This window comes from Oncorhynchus clarkii, chromosome 5 (assembly GCF_045791955.1).
Source record: "Oncorhynchus clarkii lewisi isolate Uvic-CL-2024 chromosome 5, UVic_Ocla_1.0, whole genome shotgun sequence".
In the NCBI taxonomy this organism is placed as follows: domain Eukaryota; kingdom Metazoa; phylum Chordata; class Actinopteri; order Salmoniformes; family Salmonidae; genus Oncorhynchus; species Oncorhynchus clarkii.
In genome coordinates, this window is record NC_092151.1 from 21,466,201 (window position 1) to 21,486,851 (window position 20,651).

Below are 20,651 nucleotides of genomic sequence, written 5' to 3' on the forward strand. Positions count from 1 at the left end.
TGGAGAACAAGAGCACCTCCTCTCAGCTGCCCACTGCACTGAGGCTAGTTAACACGGTCACCACCAATAAATCCATGATAATCCCCCCTCGCAGCTACTTGCCCAAGCCTCCCCAGGTTCTTCTTCACCCAAATCCAGATAGCAGATGTTCTAAAAGAGCTGCAAAACCTGGACCCGTTGAAATCAGCTGGGCTAGACAATCTGGACCCTCTCTTTCTAAAATTATCCGCCGCCATTGTTGCAACCCTTATCACCAGTCTGTTCAACCTCTCTTTCATATCGTCCGAGATCCCTAAAGATTGGAAAGCTGCCGCGGTCATCCCCCTCTTCAAAGGGGGTGACACCCTAGACCCAAACGGTTACAGACCTATATCCATCCTGCCCTACCTATCTAAAGTCTTCGAAAGCAAAGTTAATGAACAGATCACTGACCATTTCGAATCCCACAGTACCTTCTTTGCTGTGCAATCCGGTTTCCGAGCCGGTCACGGGTGCACATCAACAACGCTCAAGGTACTGAATGATATCATAACTGCCATCGATAAAAGACAGTACTGTGTAGCAGTCTTCATCGACCTGGCCAAGGCTTTCGACTCTGTCAATCACCGTATTCTTATCGACAGACTCAATAGCCTTGGTTTTTCTAATGACTGCCTCGCCTGGTTCACCAACTACTTTGCAGACAGAGTTCATTGTGTCAAATCGGAGGGCATGTTGTCCGGACCTCTGGCAGTCTCTATGGGGGTACCACAGGGTTCAATTCTCGGGCCGACTCTTTTCTCTGTATATATCAATGATGTCGCTCTTGCTGCGGGCGATTCCCTGATCCACCTCTACGCAGACGACACCATTCTGTATGCTTCTGGCCCTTCCTTGCACACTGTGCTAATTATCCTCCAAACGAGCTTCAATGCCATACAACACTCCTTCCGTGGCCACCAACTTCTCTTATTCGCTAGTAAAACCAAATGCATTCTTTTCAACCGTTTGCTGCCCGCACCCGCCCGCCCGAATAGCATCACCATCCTGGACGGTTCTGACCTAGAATATGTGGACAACAACAAATACCTAGGTGTCTGGCTGAACTGAACTCTCCTTCCAGACTCATATTAAACATATCCAATCCAAAATCAAATCTAGAATCGGCTTTCTATTTTGCAACAAAGCCTCCTTCACTCACGCTGCCAAACTTACCCTAGTAAAAATGACTATCCTACCGATCCTCGACTTCGCCGATGTCATCTACAAAATAGCTTCCAATACAGCAAATTGGATGCAGTCTATCACAGTGCCATCCGTTTTGTTACCAAATCACCTTAAACCACCCACCACTGCGACCTGTATGCTCTAGTTGGCTGGCCCTCGCTACATCTTCGTCGCCAGACCCACTGGCTCCAGGTCATCTATAAGTCTTTGCTTGGTAAAGCTCCGCCTTATCTCAGTTCACTGGTCACAATAACATCACCCACCCGTAGCACACGTTCCAGCAGGTTTATCTCACGGATAATTCCCAAAGCCAACACCTCATTTGGCTGCCTTTCCTTCCAGTTCTCTGCTGCCAGTGACTGGAACGATTTGCAAAAATCGCTGAAGTTGGAGACTTTTATTTCCCTCACCAACTTTAAACATCAGCTATCTGAGCAGCTAACCTAGCAGCTAACCCACTCAATCTACCTACCTCATCCCCGTAATGTTTTTATTTACTTTCCGGCTCTTTTGCACACCAGTATCTCTACTTGCACATCATAATCTGCTCATTTATCACTCCAGTGTTAATCTGCTAAATTGCTCCTATGGCCTATTTATTGCCTACCTCCTCATGCCTTTTGCACACACTGTATATGGACTTTCTTTTTTCTACTGTGTCATTGACTTGTTTATTGTGTTATTGGCTTGTTTATTGTTTATTGTTTAATCCATGTGTAACTCTGTGTTGTTGTCTGTGTCACACTGCTTTGCTTTATCTTGGCCAGGTCGCAGTTGTAAATGATAATTTGTTCTCAACTAGCCTACCTGGTTAAATAAAGGTGAAATAAATAAAAAATGTAATGTAAAACTTGCAATGAAAAATACTTTCTGGTAAAATTAGAAAATGTAACTAGACTCTTACCGTATGCATGGATGAACGCTTCATGGCAGCTTTTATATTTGGTTTGTAGCTAGCTACAGCTTGTTTTATCAAGTCACTTTGGTTCACACTGAACCTTGTGCAGAAAAGTAGTCCATCACAACTTTTTCCCGCTGATCTTTGTCGACAGCGCCTGCTAAATTCTGGGCAGCAATGTGTTTGTGAGCAGTAGCAACTTTTGCAGATTTCTACGGCTAACGTTATATCTTTCAAAAAAGCTGCGGTAGCAATGATTATCTACACATACTGCTCATGATATAGACAGAAGTGCGCTACATGACAGACCAATCTGAACTCATCTCTCGGTGTGTCCAGCCCATCCATTATCTCAGTCAATCATAGCTAGCGGGGAAGGTTGCTGGCTTTTTCCATGGCTAAACCAACCAGGCTTGTAATTTAACAATTGTATTTGTATTTACAGATGACATACACGTTTGTTTTTAAGGCACATGAAAGTTCACATGTTCCAGAACGCATTTCTGCCAAAAAATGCATTTTGATTAAAAAAAACTCCTGTGAAGTAGTGACTTGCGACATACGCCTAATTTCTTGAAACAGGTCCCATTTTAATTTGACTGAGTACAACAAACAAATTCACAAAGTCATTTGATCACTGCACGAAATCACTCTTTCAATTTGGATACATATTCAATCTAAGTATCTGCTTTTCAAAATGCAATGCAATATTCACTTTACTTTTATTATTATTTTCTTTGTCATGTTAAAAATAAAAATAAATATCACTTAATCAAACAGCTCAACTGGTAACTACTGAACCAAAAGTGTAATGTACAATGCATTGCTGAAATATCTAAGTTATACAGTGCCTTTGGAAAATATTCAGACCTCTTGGCTTTTTTAAACATTTTGTTACGTTACAGTCTTATTCTAAAATATATATATTTTTAATTCTCAGACAAAGTGAAAACAGTTTTGAGAAATTTTGAGAAATTAAAAAAAAGAGAAATACCTTGACATAAGTAATCAGACCCTTTACTATGAGACTCAAAATTGAGCTCAGGTGCATCCTGTTCCCATTCATCATCCTTGAGATGTTTCTACAACTTGATTGGAGTCCACCTGTGGTAAATTCAATTGATTGGACATGATTTGGAAAGGCAAACACCTGTCTATATAACGGTCCCACAGTTGACAGCACATGTAAGAGCAAAAACCAAGCAATGAGGTCGAAAGATTTGTCCGTACTGCTCCGAAACAGGATTGTGTCGTGGTACAGATCTGGGGAAGAGTACCAAAACATTTCTGTAGCATTGAAGGTCCCCAAGAACACAATGGCCTCCATCATTCTTAAATGGAAGAAGTTTGGAACCACCAAGACTCTTCCTAGAGCTAGCCGCCCGGCCAAATTGAGCAATCGGGGGAGACGGGCCTTGGTCAAGGAGGTGACCAAGAACCTGATAGTCACTCTGACAGAGCTCTAGAGTTCCTCTGTGGAGATGGGAGAACCTTCCAGAAGGACAACCATCTCTGCATCACTCCACCAATCAGGCCTTTATGGTAGAGTGGCCAGACGGAAGCCACTCCTCAGTAAAAGGCACATGACAGCCTGCTTGGAGTTTGCCAAAAGACACCTAAAGAGAACAAAGATTCTCTGTTCTGGTTAAACCAAGATTGAGCTCTTTGGCCTGAATGCCAAGCGTCACGTCTGGAGGAAACCTGGCACCATCCCTACTGTGAAGGAAGGTGGTGGCAGCATCATGCTGTGGGGATGTTTTTCAGTAGCAGGGACTGGGACACTAGTCAGGATCGAGGCAAATATGAACAGAGCAAAGTACAGAGAGATCCTTGATGAAAACCTGCTCAAGAGCGCACAGGATCTCAGACTGGGGCGAAGGTTCACCCTCCAACAGGACAGCAACCCGAAGCACACAGCCAAGACAATGCAGGAGTGGCTTCGGGACAAGTCTCTGAATGTCCTTGTATGGCCAAACCAGAGCCCGGACTTGAACCCAATCTAACATCTCTGGAGAGACCTGAAAATAGCTCTGCAACAACGCTCCCCATCCAATTTGTCAGAGCTTGAGAGGATCTGCAGAGAAGAATGGGAGAAACTCCCCAAATACAGGAGTGCCAAGTTTGTAGCATCATACCAAAGAAGACTAGAGGCTGATATCGCTGCCAAAAGTACTTCAATAAAGTCCTGATTAAAGGGTCTGAATACTTATGTAAATGTGCTATTTCAGTTGTTTTTTGTAATAAATTAGCAACATTTCCTAAAAGCTAGTTTTTGCTTTGTTATTATGGGGTATTGTGTGTAGATTGATGGGGAAAAAAACTATTTAATCCATTTTATAATAAGGCTGTAACATAACAACATGTGGAAAAAGTCAATGGGTCTGAATTCTTTCTGAATGCACTGTAAATAAATCTCATTATCTGAATTTAATTGATGCACAGTAAGCAGAGACAGGCAATACCGTACCAGTTGACAAGTCACATAAAAAATAATGTGCTCTTTAACAATGTTGCAGGGGGCATACAACACTGTGCTAAAAAAAAATGTAAGTAGCCAAGTGCTTTACAATACCTCTATTTCTGATGATTTGCCACGTACGTATATACCTTATAAGGATAATGAAACTGTAAGATTGACATATTTGATGCTCACAACATGCCATTGGATACACATTATTGTAACGGTTTTCTTAAGTCGAAGAAGAGGCGGACCAAAACGCAGCGTGGTTATTATTCATGGTTCTTTAATAAAGAAACTATACATGAATAGACTAACAAAACAAGAAATGTGAAAAACCGAAACAGCCCTATCTGGTGCAAACACAGAGACAGGAACAATCACCCACAAAACCCAACACAAAACAGGCTACCTAAATATGGTTCCCAATCAGAGACAATGACTAACACCTGCCTCTGATTGAGAACCATATCAGGCCAAACACAGAAACAGACAAACTAGACATGTAACATAGAATGCCCACTCAGATCACACCCTGACCAAACAAAACATAGAAACATACAAAGCAAACTATGGTCAGGGTGTGACAATTCTAAAACATTGTGCTTGTGAAGTTATAGTCAAATACTGTATGGAAAATAATATTTACCATCTACTATTCTTTCTATTGAGCACCTAAAAAATAACAGTTTTTGAAGTGTGTATCTTGTATTTTTGCTATGGGTTAAATGGTAGTTAAAAATACTGAGTAGTGAGACTATTGTTATCTGATGTACTGTATTAGATGGATTTTCCATATCTGTCCCCATCACTAGTGAATATCAATGTTCGCATGAACATAAAGCAACTACCGTAATTTCTGGACTATTAAGCGCACCTGAATATAAACCGCACCCACTGAATGATTAAAAATATGTATTTTGTACATAAATAAGCCGCACATGTCTATAAGCCGCAGGTGCCTACCGGTACATTGAAACAAATTAACTTTACACAGCCTTTAAACAAAACACAACTTGTAACAAAAATAAATAGGCTTTAATGAAACACGGCTTGTAACAAAAATAAATAGGCTTTAACGAAACACGGCTTGTAACAAAAATAAATAGGCTTTAACGAAACACGGCTTGTAACAAAAATTATACAGTAGCCTACCAAGAAAGTCATTGGTCACTATCTTCCTCCTCCTGTGCACTGAAACCACTGAAGTCATCTCCTTCGGTGTCGGCCCGCTGAACTACCCTCAACAACACGCAGCAGTCCAGCCTTTCGAAACCTGTTGATGATAGTGGATTTTTTGACAATGCTCCACACTGTCAGGACCCACTGGCAGACTTGACCATAAGTGGCTCTTCGCATGCGGCCCGTTTTAGTGAAGGATTTCTCCCCTCTTGTCATCCAAGCCTCCAACTGAACACGGAGCGCCACCTTAAATGCACGATTTACACTGATGTCGAGTGGCTGCAAATACTTTGTTGTGCCCCCAGGAATCTGTTATGTGGGCCCTCATGCTGTCCAACACAAGCAATGCCTTGTTCTTGTGAAAGAATCCTCCCGGTCGCTTGCTGTAACACTCCGTATGCCATTCATGCATTAGGCCTTCCGTCATCCATCCTTTCTTGTTGACTTTCATAACAATTCCTCTCGGGAATTTCTCTTTTGGCATCGTCATGCGTTTAAAAAAGCTTTTCTCCCGATGCCGTGCAGCTCAGAACACAGGTGAAATGCGTTTTTTCATGCCCAGTTGTTTTCAGCGTGACGGATGATTCGCCTTTCCTGTTGACAGTCCGAGTGAGAGGCAGGCCATATGTCAGAGGAACCTCATCCATATGTATGATGTCGTGCGGGCCGATGGAATGCTCCTCTATCTTTGCATCAGTGAATTTGCGGAAGTTTGTAACTTTTTCCTCGTAGTCGGGAGGGAGCTGCTGACACAGACTCGTCGGTACCCTGATGGACAGGCCTTTACGTCTCATAAATCTTAGACACCACGATGGTCCACCTCTAAAATCCTCAAACTTCATTGCGGTGGCGATTGTTTTGGCTTTCAGTCGGATCTGCACAGTTGAAACACCTCGGCAGTCAGCTCTCTGTGTGTTGACCCAGTCTTCAAGCTCATTTTCTAGTTCGGGCCATCTGCTTTTCTTCCCTCTGAAAGCTTTTGTTGTCTTTTTGCACTGAGTCAGTTAGTCACGCTGCTGTTTCCAACGTCTTATCATCGACTCATTAAGGCCAAGCTCCCGTGCAGCAGCTCTATTTCCTTTTCCAACAGCCAGATCGATCGCCTTCAACTTGAAAGCTACATCATATGCATTTCTCTGTGTCTTTGCCATGATGAGGGTGACAAAATGACTACCGTAATCAGAATGATGGGACGTTTGAGCGCGCTTGATTTACGTCACATTATGTGACGGTGCTCAGTTTTTTGGAGGCATGAATCTTGTGGAAGCGGGAAAAATCCATAAATTAGCGGGGCCATTGTATAAACCGCGAGGTTCAAAACGTGGGAATAAAGTAGCGGCTTATAGTCCGGAAATTACGGTATCTAGTTTATGTTTTTTCAGGCCCTTTACCACACTGCTGAATTTCCTATTTACTATTGAACAATCATCCAGACAAAACACAAAAGTTGTAATACAATTTATATTCAAATGATTCCATATGGAGAATGAGCATATGCAATTTCTGAAAGATTTTGCTCGTGATTATATTTATTTGCGTTTTTTGTAATCGGTTAGAATCAGGGAGTTATGTAGATATCTATTTTGTTTGTAGCATGTGTTACAGTTGCATTTTTTAAAGACTTGTTTTGAGCATGCTTTCATTTACAGTATACAGTACCAGTCAAAAGTTTGGACGCACCTACTCATTCAAGGGTTTTTCTTTATATTTTACTATTTTCGACATTTAGAATAATAGTGAAGACATCTAAACTATGAAATAACACATATGGAATCACGTAGTAATCAAAAAAGTGTTAAGCAAATGAAAACATATTTTATATTTGAGATTCTTTAAAATTAGCCACCCTTTGCCTTGATGACAGCTTTGCACACTCTTGCCATTCTCTCTAACAGCTTCATGAGGTAGTCTCCGGGAATGCATTTCAATGAACTTCTTATGGCTGCAGTGGCAGTATTGAGTAGCTTGGATGAAAGGTGCCCAGAGTAAACGGCCTGCTCCTCAGTCCCAGTTGCTAATATATGCATATTATTATTAGTATTGGATAGAAAACACTCTGAAGTTTCTAAAACTGTTTGAAGGATATCTGTGAGTATAACAGAACTCATATGGAAGGCAAAAACCTGAGAAGAAATCCAAACAGGAAGTGAGAAATCTGAGGTTGGTCTATTCAACCCACGCCCTATTGAATTCACAGTGGGATATGGATGAAGTTGCACTTCCTAGGGTTTCCACTAGATGTCAACCGCCTTTAGAAACTTGAATGAGGCTTCTACTGTGTTGTGGGACTGAATAAGAGCTGAATGAGTCAGGTTACTGGCAGAGAGCCATTTCCTGGTCACGCGCATTCCACATGATATTGACCTGCATTCCATTGCTTCGCTAGGCACAAAGGTATTCTCCGGTTGGAACATTATTGAAGATTTATGATAAAAACACCCTAATGATTGATTCTATACTTAGTTTGAAATGGTTCTTCTACCTGTAATATAACTTTTTGAACTTTTTGTCCGAAGTAATTCTCTACCTGCACGAGCGTTTGGATATGTGTACCTAACGCCCTAACAAAAGTAGCTACTTGGACATAAATAATGGACATTATCAAACAAATCAAGCATTTATTGTGGAACTAGGATTCCTGGGAGTGCATTCTGATGAAGATCCTCAAAGTTAAGGGAATATTTATAATGTTATTTCTGGTTTCTGTTGACTCCAACATGGCGGCTAATTTTGATATTTTTCTGAGCGCCATCTCAGATTATTGCATGGTTTGGTTTTTCCGTAAAGTTTTTTTGAAATCTGACACAGAGGTTGCGTTAAGGAGAGGTATATCTATAATTCCATGTGTATAACTTGTATTATCATCTACATTTATGATGAGTATTTCTGTTGAATGATGTGGCTATGCAAAATCACTGGATATTTTTGGAACTAGTGAACTCAGATTTTTTTATATAAATATGAACTTTATCAAACAAAACATACATGTATTGTGTAACATGAAGTCCTACGAGTGTCATCTGATGAAGATCATCAAAGGTTAGTGATTCATTTCATCTCGATTTGTGCTTTTTGTGACTCCTCTCTTTGGCTGGAAAAATGGCTGTTTTTCTGTGGCTTGGTGGTGACCTAACATAATCGTTCGTGGTGCTTTTGCTGTAAAGCCTATTTGAAATCGGACACTGTGGTGGGATTAACAACAAGATTACCTTTAAAACGGTATAAGATACATGTATGTTTGAGGAATTTTAATTATGAGATGAGGAGGAGGAGGAGGTGGAGGTGTGATGGAGTGGTGGTGCTTTGCTGGTGACAATGTCAGTGATTTATTTAGAATTCAAGACAAATTTAACCAGCATGGCTACCACAACATTCTGCAGCTATACGCCATCCCACCTGGTTTGCGCTTAGTGGGACTATCATTTGTTTTTCAACAGGAAAATTACCCAAAACAACCTCTTGTTTGTGTAAGGGCTATTTGACCAAGAATGAGAGTGATGGAGAGCTGCATCAGATGACCTGGCCTCCACAATCACCCGACCTCAACCCAGTTGAGATGGTTTGGGATGAGTTGGACCACAGAGGGAAGGGAAAGCAGCTCAGCATATGTGGGAACTCCCTCAGGACTGTTGGAAAAGCATTCCTCATTCCTCAAGCTGGTTGAGAAAATGCCAAAAGTGTACTGTTGTCAACGTAAAGGGTGGCTACTTTGACTGCAATGGTGGAAGAGTCAGTAGAAGGGTCGGTGGGATATCTCTGTTTTTTGCTTAAATGTCTTACTCATTTCGGCCATGGAGAACGAAAGCCTAAATCTCAACCACACTGCACACTGCCCTAACCCATCTGGACAAGAGGAATACCTATGTGAGAATGCTGTTCATCAACTACAGCTCAGCATTTAACACCATAGTACCCTCCAAACTTGTCATCAAGCTCGGGACCCTGGGTCTCGACCCCGCCCTGTGCAACTGGGTACTGGACTTCCTGACGGGCTGCCCCCAGGTGGTGAGGGTAGGTAACAACATCTCCACCCCGCTGATCCTCAACACTGGGGCCCCACAAGGGTGCGTTCTGAGCCCTCTCCTGTACTCCCTGTTCACCCACGACTGCGTGGCCATGCACGCCTCCAACTCAATCATCAAGTTTGCGGACGACACTACAGTGGTAGGCTTGATTACCAACAACGACGAGATGGCCTACAGGGAGGAGGTGAGGGCCATCGGAGTGTGGCTAGTGTCACTAGTCACTTTAAACAATGCTACTTAATATAATGTTTACATACCCTACATTATTCATCTCATATGTATATGTATATACTGTACTCTATATCATCTACTGCATCTTTATGTAATACATGTATCACTAGCCACTTTAAACTATGCCACTTTGTTTGCATAACCTACATTACTCATCTCATATACTGTACTCGATACCATCTACTGCATCTTGCCTATGCCGTTCTGTACCATCACTCATTCACATCTTTATGTACATATTCTTTATCCCTTTACACTTGTGTGTATAAGGTAGTAGTTTTGGAATTGTTAGGTTAGATTACTCGTTGGTTATTACTGCATTGTCGGAACTAGAAGCAAAAGCATTTCGCTACACTCGCATTAACACCTGCTAACCATGTGTATGTGACAAATACATTTGATTTGATATAGTCCTTGGGAGCGGCCTGCATAGTCTTGTGTCTGAGCCGTTGAATTGAGACCCATTTTCTGGATTGACTGACCTTCATGTCTTAAAGTAATGATGGACTGTCGTTTCTCTTTGCTTATTTGAGCTGTTCTTGCCATTAAATTAACTTGGTATTTTACCAAATAGGCCTATCTTCTGTATACCACCCCTACCTTGTCACAACACAACTGATTGGCTCAAACGCATTAATAAGAAGGAAAGACATTCCAAAAATGTACTTTTAACAAGGCACAACTGTTAATTGAAATGCATCCCAGGTAACTACCTCATGAATCTGGTTGAGAGAATGCCAAGAGTTTGCAAAGCTGTAATCAAGGCGAAGGGTGGCTACTTTTAAGAATCTCAAATATAAAATATATTTTGTTGTTTAATACTTTTTTGGTTACTACATATTTCCATATGTGTTATTTCATAGTTTTGATGTCTTCACTATTATTCTACAATGTAGAAAATAGTAAAAAATAAAGAAAAACCCTGTAATGAGTAGGTGTGTTCAAACTTTTGAAAAAAAATGTTTCACCGGTTGAATGTCTGTCTATAAGAAGTAATATAATTGTGTAGCATCTTGGGAATAATTTTGACCGACCCTTGGTTTATTTATGTAGATGACTTGATAATTCATTGGCTATTATAGCATCTCCATTTCACATGTTAATACTCAGAAAATATGTTTTTACAGGAAACTGAAATATTATTTAAATGTTAAACTGTTGTGAAAAAGACCCTATGGTGAAACAGGGGGACAGTGATGTTTTATATTCTACACATATCTAGAAGGCTTGTTCTGACAATAAACAAGTAGCTTTATACTTTTAAAGGATGTTACAATATATATTTTAATTGTCAAGATAACATACTACTACTGTACTACTATCCGAGGTGGTAACCCTTTACACTCGGGATCCGTATGTATACGGGTCAAAAATGGCAGAGATTGGCACTGGTAGGCACCTAAACTGGAATGCAGTGGCTGTACAGTAATATGATATAAATGACATCAGAGCTCAGGCTTGTCTTTGTGGGGGAAATGCTATAAATTAAGAAGACTCAATGTATTTTGAAAGATATGAAATTCAGTATTATAATAAATAACGCTTTGATGCCATACGATCAAGCCAAACACCCAAATGTGCACTTCTCATGCCATATACAATGTCAACGTTTTTTATCACTATGTTTGATGTACAGTTACAAGATCACGTGGTGTCATGCCCTGGGTTGTTCTGAACAGAATGACATATGTTTGTCTATTGTGAAGAAATGAGTCGCAGAACAAGCACCTGAATCATGACTCTTTTCTATGCTCACAAATTTAAAAAAAAAATTATCTGAATTGCCTTGTGAAAGCCTAACACTGTAAGATCACATTTCATAACGTAGCTAGTCATGTTGTCATTAGAACAAGCTGTAGAACATGTTGTCAATAGAATAAACTGTTTTGCAATGAAGGTCTACAGTAGTCTACAGTAGCCTCAACAGCACTCTGTAGGGTAGAACCGTGGTATAGCCGGAGGACAGCTAGCTTCCGTCCTCCCCTTGGTTCCGTCCTCCTCTTGGTACATTGACTTCAATACAAAACCCAGGAGGATATTGGTTCTCACCCTCTACCATAGACTTACACAGTAAATATGACAACTTCCGAAGGACGTCCTCCAACCTATCAGAGCTCTTGCAGCATGAACTGACATGTTGTCCACTCAATCAAAGGATTAGAGAATGAATCTAGTACTGAAAGCTTAAACTACTAATGTTCTATTAGCTATGTTGACTAGAACGTTACTTTAGCTAATATGGGGACAACTATGTGTTGGGGACAGATGATGTGTTCATTTGAAGTCCACAAACGAAGGGAAAAGGTGAGAGGAGGAGAGTGCATAGAGGCTAGAATGAATACAACGTGGCTGCTATCATCAGGGGTGTGTGTATTCATTCTGCCAATTCTGTTGAAAAACGTTTCATAAACGGAAGCAAACAAAACGGGGATACAAATAACAGAATTTGTACAATAGAAACTCATGTTTGCAACTGTTGGACTAATGATTACACCCTAGATACGATAGATGCAGGCAAGAGTGTGCAAGGTGCTATTGAATGTGTCAGTGTCTGTCATCTCAAATTTTCTCTCGACCTGTGTGCACCTATGTTGTAAACTTTCATTCATAGGCTAGGTTGTAGGAACCTCACGATGGGTATTGGGAAAATTTGAGTATCATGTAATAGCCTAAACCTATCGATGTTACATTGAGCTGGGTGAATGGAATATGAATGACAGTCATCCAACATACTGTAATAGAAATAAGGCCATGCTCATGGAAGAAAAAAAATTGTCCTCCCTCATCTTAAACGGTACTGAACGTTTGGCCTACTCTGCCTGTTTGGCCCTGTCCGGGGTATCATCGGATGGGGCCACAGTGTCTCCTGACCCCTCCGGTCTCAGCCTCCAGTATTTATGCTGCAGTAGTTTATGTGTCAGGGGGCTAGGGTCAGTCAGTTATATCTGGAGTACTTCTCCTCTTATCCGATGTCCTGTGTGAATTTAAGTCTGCTCTCTCTAATTCTCTCTTTCTTTCTTTCTCTCTCTCGGAAGACCTGAGCCCTAGGACCATGCCTCAGGACTACCTGGCATGATGACTCCTTGCTGTCCCCAGTCCACCTGGCCGTGCTGCTGCTCCAATTTCAACTGTTCTACCTGCGGCTATGGAACCCTGACCTGTTCACCGGACGTGCTACCTGTCCCAGACCTGCTGTTTTCAACTCTCTAGAGACAGCAGGAGTGGTAGAGATACTCCTAATGATCGGCTATGAAAAGCCAACTGACATTTTCTCCTGAGGTGCTGACTTGTTAGACCCTTGACAACTACTGTGACTATTATTATTTGACCCTGCTGGTCATTTATGAACATTTGAACATCTTGGCCATGTTCTGTTATAATCTCCACCCGGCACAGCCAGAAGAAGACTGGCCACCCCTCATAGGCCTGGTTCCTCTCTAGGTTTCTTCCTAGGTTTTGGCCTTTCTAGGGAGTTTTTCCTAGCCACCGTGCTTCTACATCTGCATTGCTTGCTGTTTGGGGTTTTAGGCTGGGTTTTTGTACAGCACTTTGAGATATCAGCTGATATAAGAAGGGCTATATAAATACATTTGATTTGATTTGACTGACCGCCACTGATACTAGGCCTACACTTTGCCATTGCAGAGCGAGTAGTCAATGTTGCATTATGTGAGTACCATAAAATGCAACGTTTTTGGTCACTTTACTCCAAAAATGGTGGGACACAGACCATCATAATATTGTAAACAACGACCATGCTTTCTTGTTTCACTGCTAGCACAAAACCATTGTATTTTTTTGCACCATGGTAGCTAGTACTATCAAAACAATATTTATTTTTTTGGTCACTACCATGGCAGGAAAAAAACATGGTACTGGTGCAAATACCATGGTATTTTCCTGCCATGGTAATACAATAAAAAAACGACCATGTATGTGCTGAGAAAATATACTATGTAGGCCTACTGTCAATATTTGTCAACATATAGAGAAAATAAGATGTCCACATAGGCCAATCTCAGGATATCTAATTAGTCCATGTCCGGCCATACCATGTATATACCATCTCGAGGGACCTCAGCTAAGAGATATCTGCACCTATTATAGCTTCCTATCTTGAATGTGCTGAGAAAACACAGATATGCTATGTATGCCGTTAGTATTTGTCAACATGAAGAGAGAAAAATAGGATGTCACATATCTCAGGATATCAAATGAGCAGTGGTGGAAAAAGTACCAATTGTCATACTTGAGTAAAAGTATAGATACCTTAACAGAAAGTCACCCAGTAAAATACTACTTGAATAAAAGTCTAAAAGTATTCGGTTCTAAATATACTTAAGTATCAAAAGTAAATGAAATTGCTAAAATATGCTTAAGTATCAAAAGTAAATGTATAAAATCATTTCAAAATCCTTATATTAAGCAAACAGATGGCACCATTTACTTGTTTATAACATGTATGGATAGCCAGGGGTACACTCCAACACTCAGACATCATTTACAAATTATGTATTTGTATTGATGACAGTGTTCTCTTGATAAGTGCGTGAATTGGATGGTGTTCCTGTCCTGCTAAGCATTCAACAAGTAACAAGTCCTTTTGGGTGTCAGGGAAAATGTATGGAGTAAAAAGTACATTATTTTCTTTAGGAATGTAGTGAAATAAAAGTAAAACTTAACTAAATATAAATAGTAAAGTAAAGTACAGATACCCCACAAAACGACTTAAGTAGCACTTTATAGTAATTTTACCGAAGTACTTTTCCCCACTGCTAATGAGTCCATATCTGGCCATAGGAAATGTCCATGTGTGTAATCCCAATATCATACAGTGCCTTCAGAAAGTATTCACACCCCTTGACTTGTTCCACATGTTGTTGTGTTACAGCCTGGATTTAAAATGGATTACATTTAGATTTTGTGTCACTGGCCTACACACAATACCAGATAATGCCAAAATGGAGTATGTTTTTAGATACGTTTACAAATGAATAAAAACATGAAAAGCTGGTCTTAACTCAGTATTCAACCCCTTTGTTGTGGCAAGACTAAATAAGTTCACAAGTAAACATTTGCTTAACAAGTCATATTAATAAGTTGCATGGACTCACCCTGTGTGCTATACTAGTGTTTAACATAAAAAAACATGTATGACTACCTCATCTCTGTACCCCACACATACAATTATCTGTAAGGTCCTCAGTCGAGCAGTGAATTTTTAAACACAGATTCAACCACAAAGACCAGGAAGGTTTGCCAATGGCTTGCAAAGAAGGGCACCTATTGGTAGATGAGTAAAATTTTTAAAAAGCAGACATTTAATATCCCTTTGAGCATGGTGAAGTTTTTAATTACACTTTGGATATTGTATCAATACACCCAGTAACTACTGGGGGGGGGGGGGCAGGAAAATGAATGATTTGAGAGAAGACAAAGCCAGCCAAGACTATGGAGATGAAGAGGAGAGCATTAAGAGCATTAAGATCAAGGAGAGAAGATGAGGAGTTGAAGCCAAAATTAGATAATTGAGGTGCACCCCTCATGTTTCCTGTCAGCAGGTGAAAGGACCAGGTACTGTAGGTCCATATATTTGAAGTGTAAAAGGACAGGACATCTCTCCTCCTCTCAGATCGATCACCTTCTGTTTTATGCATTCGATTGGCATCATGGCAACCTGATAGCCACTTTCTCACTTAGTGTGTGTGTGTAGGAGTGTGTGGGCGAGTGTTAGCGCACAACTTAACAGGCCTCCACTCTCTCTTTAAGATGTCTGTATCGACATGATGTCACCCGTCTCTATGGGGCCACATGATTTAGGGAAGAAAATAATTGCTAATGTTATTTTGAAGTTTCAGTGAAGTTGGGTTCACTGTGTAATCTGCGTTCACACATTGTTCAGAATCAGTACTGCCGAAGGTGACAAAAAAGCCACTTTGGGAGAAATAAAACAAGCAGATTGCAGGCTGCCTTTGTTTACAACTGAGTCACAGCAATTCACTTTGATAGTGAGTTTCTGAATCTCAGATATGGATTGCATACTCAGATAGAAATACAGAGAGGTGGAGGGAGGAGGTATAAAGGGGAACAGGGAGGGAGAGAAAGATACAAAGAGGAAGGGAGGACCAGAAGATCAAAAAGAGGGGGAGAAAGTTATACAACTAGAATCAGAGAGGGAGAAAATACAGAGAGGGGGAACAGAGAGAGAACACACACACAGTGCACACACACAAACACATACACACACATACACGGTGCACACATACAGGTGTATAATCCCAATACCTTATCTACACCTCTTGCAGGTGACATAGGAGGGAGATGGGGACAGGGAATTGTTTTCCCCTCAACAATGAGAGCACATTATCTTATACCTGGTTATTTACAGATTTATCTTGGCCCTCCCTCCCTCCCTCCAAACCCTCCCTCCCTCCCTCCCTCCCTGTCCCTTCCTTCCTTCCCTCCTTCTTTCTTTCCCTCTTCTTTCCTTCCTTCCCTTACACTCTCTCTCTCTCCCCCTCTCTCTCTCTCTCTCTATTCATTCAGCTCTCTCTCGCTCTCATACAGAGAGAGAGAGAGAGAGTGAGAGTGAGAGCGAGAGAGAGCTGAATGAATAGTGTATGAGGAATTGGAGATTAATTTGTTTTTAATGTGCTGTGTCCATATTGGAGCAGAGAGAGAGGGGCCGTTACAGTAACAGCTGCTGTAAGGGTTTGGATTACAGATTAATAATACTACAATACTAATAATACCACAATGTCCTCTTTAAATCTGCGTATTCCTTCAAAGCTCAGTTGTCCTGAGTCTGCACAACTCTGCCAGGACCTAGGATCAAGAGAGACACTCAAGTGTTTCAGTACTATATCTCTTGACACAATGATGAAAATAATCATGGCCTCTAAACCTTCAAGTTGCATACTGGACCCTATTCCAACTAAACACCTGAAAGAGCTGCTTCCTGTGCTTGGCCCTCCAATGTTGAACATAATAAACGGCTCTCTATCCACCGGATGTGTACCAAACTCACTAAAAGTGGCAGTAATAAAGCCTCTCTTGAAAAAGCCAAACCTTGACCTAGAAAATATAAAAAACTCTCAACCTATATCGAATCTTCAATTCTTCTCAACATTTTTAGAAAAGGCTGTTGCGCAGCAACTCACTGCCTTACTTAAGACAAACAATGTGTACGAAATGCTTCAGTTTGGTTTTAGACCCCATCATAGCACTGAGACTGCACTTGTGAAGGTGGTAAATTACCTTTTAATGGCATCAGACCGAGGCTCTGCATCTGTCCTCGTGCTCCTAGACCTTAGTGCTGCTTTTGATACCATCGATCACCGCATTCTTTTGGAGAGATTGGAAACCCAAATTGGTCTACACGGACAAGTTCTGGCCTGGTTTAGATCTTATCTGTCAGAAAGATATCAGTTTGTCTCTGTGAATGGTTTGTCCTCTGACAAATCAACTGTAAATTTCGGTGTTCCTCAAGGTTCCGTTTTAGGACCACTATTGTTTTCACTATATATTTTACCTCTTGGGGATGTCATTCAGAAAAGCAATGTCAACTATCACTGCTATCTGGGCGACACACAGCTGTACATTTCGATGAAACATGGTGAAGCCCCAAAATTGCTCTCCCTGGAAGCCTGTGTTTCAGACATAAGGAAGTGGATGGTGACAAATGTTCTACTTTTAAACTCGGACATAACAGAGATGCTAGTTCTAGGTCATAAGAAACAAAGAGATGTTCTGTTGAATCTGACAATTAAACTTGATGGTTGTACAGTCATCGCAAATAAAACTGTGAAGGACCTCGGCGTTACTCTGGACCCTGATCTCTCTCTTGACGAACATATCAAGACTGTTTCAAGGACAGCTTTTTTCCATCTACGTAACATTGCAGAAATCAGGAACTTTCAGTCCAAAAATTATGCAGAAAAATGTATCCATGCTTTTGTCACTTCTAGATTAGACTACTGCAAATCTCTACTTTCCAGCTACCTGGATAAAGCACTCAATAAACTTCAGTTAGTTCTAAAAATGTCTGCTAGAATCTTGACTAGAACCAACAAATTTGATCATATTACTCCAGTGCTATCCTCTCTACACTGGCTTCCTGTTAAGGTTAGGGCTGATTTCAAGATTTTACTGCTAACCTTCAAAGCATTACATGGGCTTGCTCCTACCTATCTTTCCGATTTGGTTCTGCCCTACATACCTACACGTACGCTATGGTCACAAGACACAGGCCTCCTTACTGTCCCTAGAATTTCTAAGCAAACAGCTGGAGGCAGGGCTTTCTCCTATAGAGCTCCATTTTATATGGAATGGTCTGCCCATCCATGTGAGAGACGCAGACTTGGTCTCAACCTTTTAAGTCTTTATTGCAGATTAATCTCTTCAGTAGGTCCTATGATTGTGTGTAGTCTGGCCCAGGAGTGTGAAGGTGAACGGAGAGGCACTGGAGGAACAAACCTACCTTGCTGTCTTTGCCTGGCTGGTTCCCCTCTCTCCACTGGGATTCTCTGCCTCAAACCCTATTACAGGGGCTGAGTCACTGGCTTACTGGTGCTCTTCCATGCTGTCCCTAGGAGGGGTGTGTCACTTGAGTGGGTTGAGTCACTGATGTGGTATTCCTGTTGGGGTTGGCGCCCCACCCCCACCCCTTGGGTTTGTGCCGTGGGGAAGATCTTTGTGGGCTATACTCGGCCTTGTCTCAGGATGGTAAGTTGGTGGTTGAAGATATCCCTCTAGTGGTGTGGGGCCTGTACTTTGGCAAAGTGGGTAGGGTTATATCCTGCCTGCTTTGCCCTGTCTGGGGGTATCGTTGGATGGGGCCACAGTGTCTCCCGACCCCTCCTGTCTCATCCTCCAGTATTTATGCTGCAGTAGTTTATGTGTCGGGGGGCTAGGGTCAGTCTGTTATATCTGGACTATTTCTCCTGTCTTATCTGGTGTCCTGTATGAATTGAAGTATGCTCTCTATAATTCTCTCTCTTTCTCTCGGAGTACCTAGGTCCTAGGACCATGCCTCAAGACTACCTGGCCTGATGACTCCTTGCTGTCCCCAATCCACCTGATAGTGCTGCTGCTCCAGTTTCAACTGTTCTGATTGCGACTATGGAACCATAACCTTTTCATTGGACGTGCTGCCTTGTCCCAGACCTGCTGTTTTCAACTCTCTAGAGACAGCAGGTGTGGTAGAGATACTCTGAATGATCGGCTATGAAAAGCCAACTGACATTTACTGTGATTATTATTATCTGACCCTGCTGGTCATCTCTGAACATTTGAACATCTTGGCCATGTTCTGTTATAATCTCCACCCGGCACAGCCAGAAGATGACTGGCCACCCCTCATAGCCTGGTTCCTCTCTAGGTTTCTTCCTAGGTTTCGGCCTTTCTAGGGAGGTTTTCCTAGCCACCCTGCTTCTACACCTGCATTGCTTGCTGTTTGGGGTTTTAGGCTGGGTTTTTGTACAGCACTTTGTGACATCAGCTGATATAAGAAGGGCTTTATAAATACATTTGATTGATTAATGTTTATTTTTCTAAAAACCTGTTTTCACTTCATCATGATGGGGCAGTGTCTGCAGATTGATGAGGATTTTTATTTATTTAATCCATTTAGGAATAAGGCTGTAACGTAACAAAATGTGGAAAAAGTCATGGGATCTGAATACTTTCCAAATGCGCTGTATATAACAGTTGATCTAGTAGAACTAATCCCTGGCCCTCGTGGAGGATTCCAAGCACTCCGCCATAGTGCAGGATTTCATTTCCAATTCAGTTTGATTTGGTTGGAGCCGCAAGCCATGTCAGAAAGTGCATAAAGGAGGGAGATGAAAACCAAGATTCAGTCATTTTTTCAAGGGTGCAGTTAGAGTGGAACGTTAGTAGGTTGGAGAATTAGGGTGGCGAGTTGGTGAATAAGTGGTTGGAGAATTAGGGTGGCGAGTTGGTGAATAAGTGGTTGGAGAATTAGTGCACAGGGTTATGGTGTTTAGGGTGCCGACTTAGCTGATAGTGAAGGTAGATTGAGTCTGAAGTTATCAGTGTTGGACCAGACCTGGGCGTACCACTTTTTCCAGACCTGGGAGTTAGTTCTGAGGATAAATAGTTTGTTTTAGCTTGAACATGAGCATCTACAGATATACAAACTCAAAAACGAGAATGGTGTAATAACATGCTGTTATACACAACACACACACTCCTCCGTCTCAACATTTGCTTGTTGGCAGACACACCCTCTCCACTGCAATCACAGGACTGTAGGGGCCCGGTTTCCATGACAGCAATTATCACTTTGATCCTCCAATCAGGGGGCGGCGTCAACAGTAAATGTGCTTAATGAAGTAAGTGGTGGCACTGGCTCGCGATGACAGGCTGTGTGTTTTTGTGTAACGGACACCACACTGTTTGCTTAGCGAGGAAGCGGTACTCAAACCCATAACCTCTGTCCTGCTAGCACATGAATGCCCTCCTGAAGCATCTTACCTGTCGCGCCACATGAAAAGCTAACTATTGGAACACTTCAGGCTGAGGAGTGTTTCACACATCCCCATGTGCTACAATCAAGTTATATTCTAGTGCTTAGCTAGGCAGACGGGTGTTCGCACGCACGAGAAATGATTGGATTTTTTTTGCAACA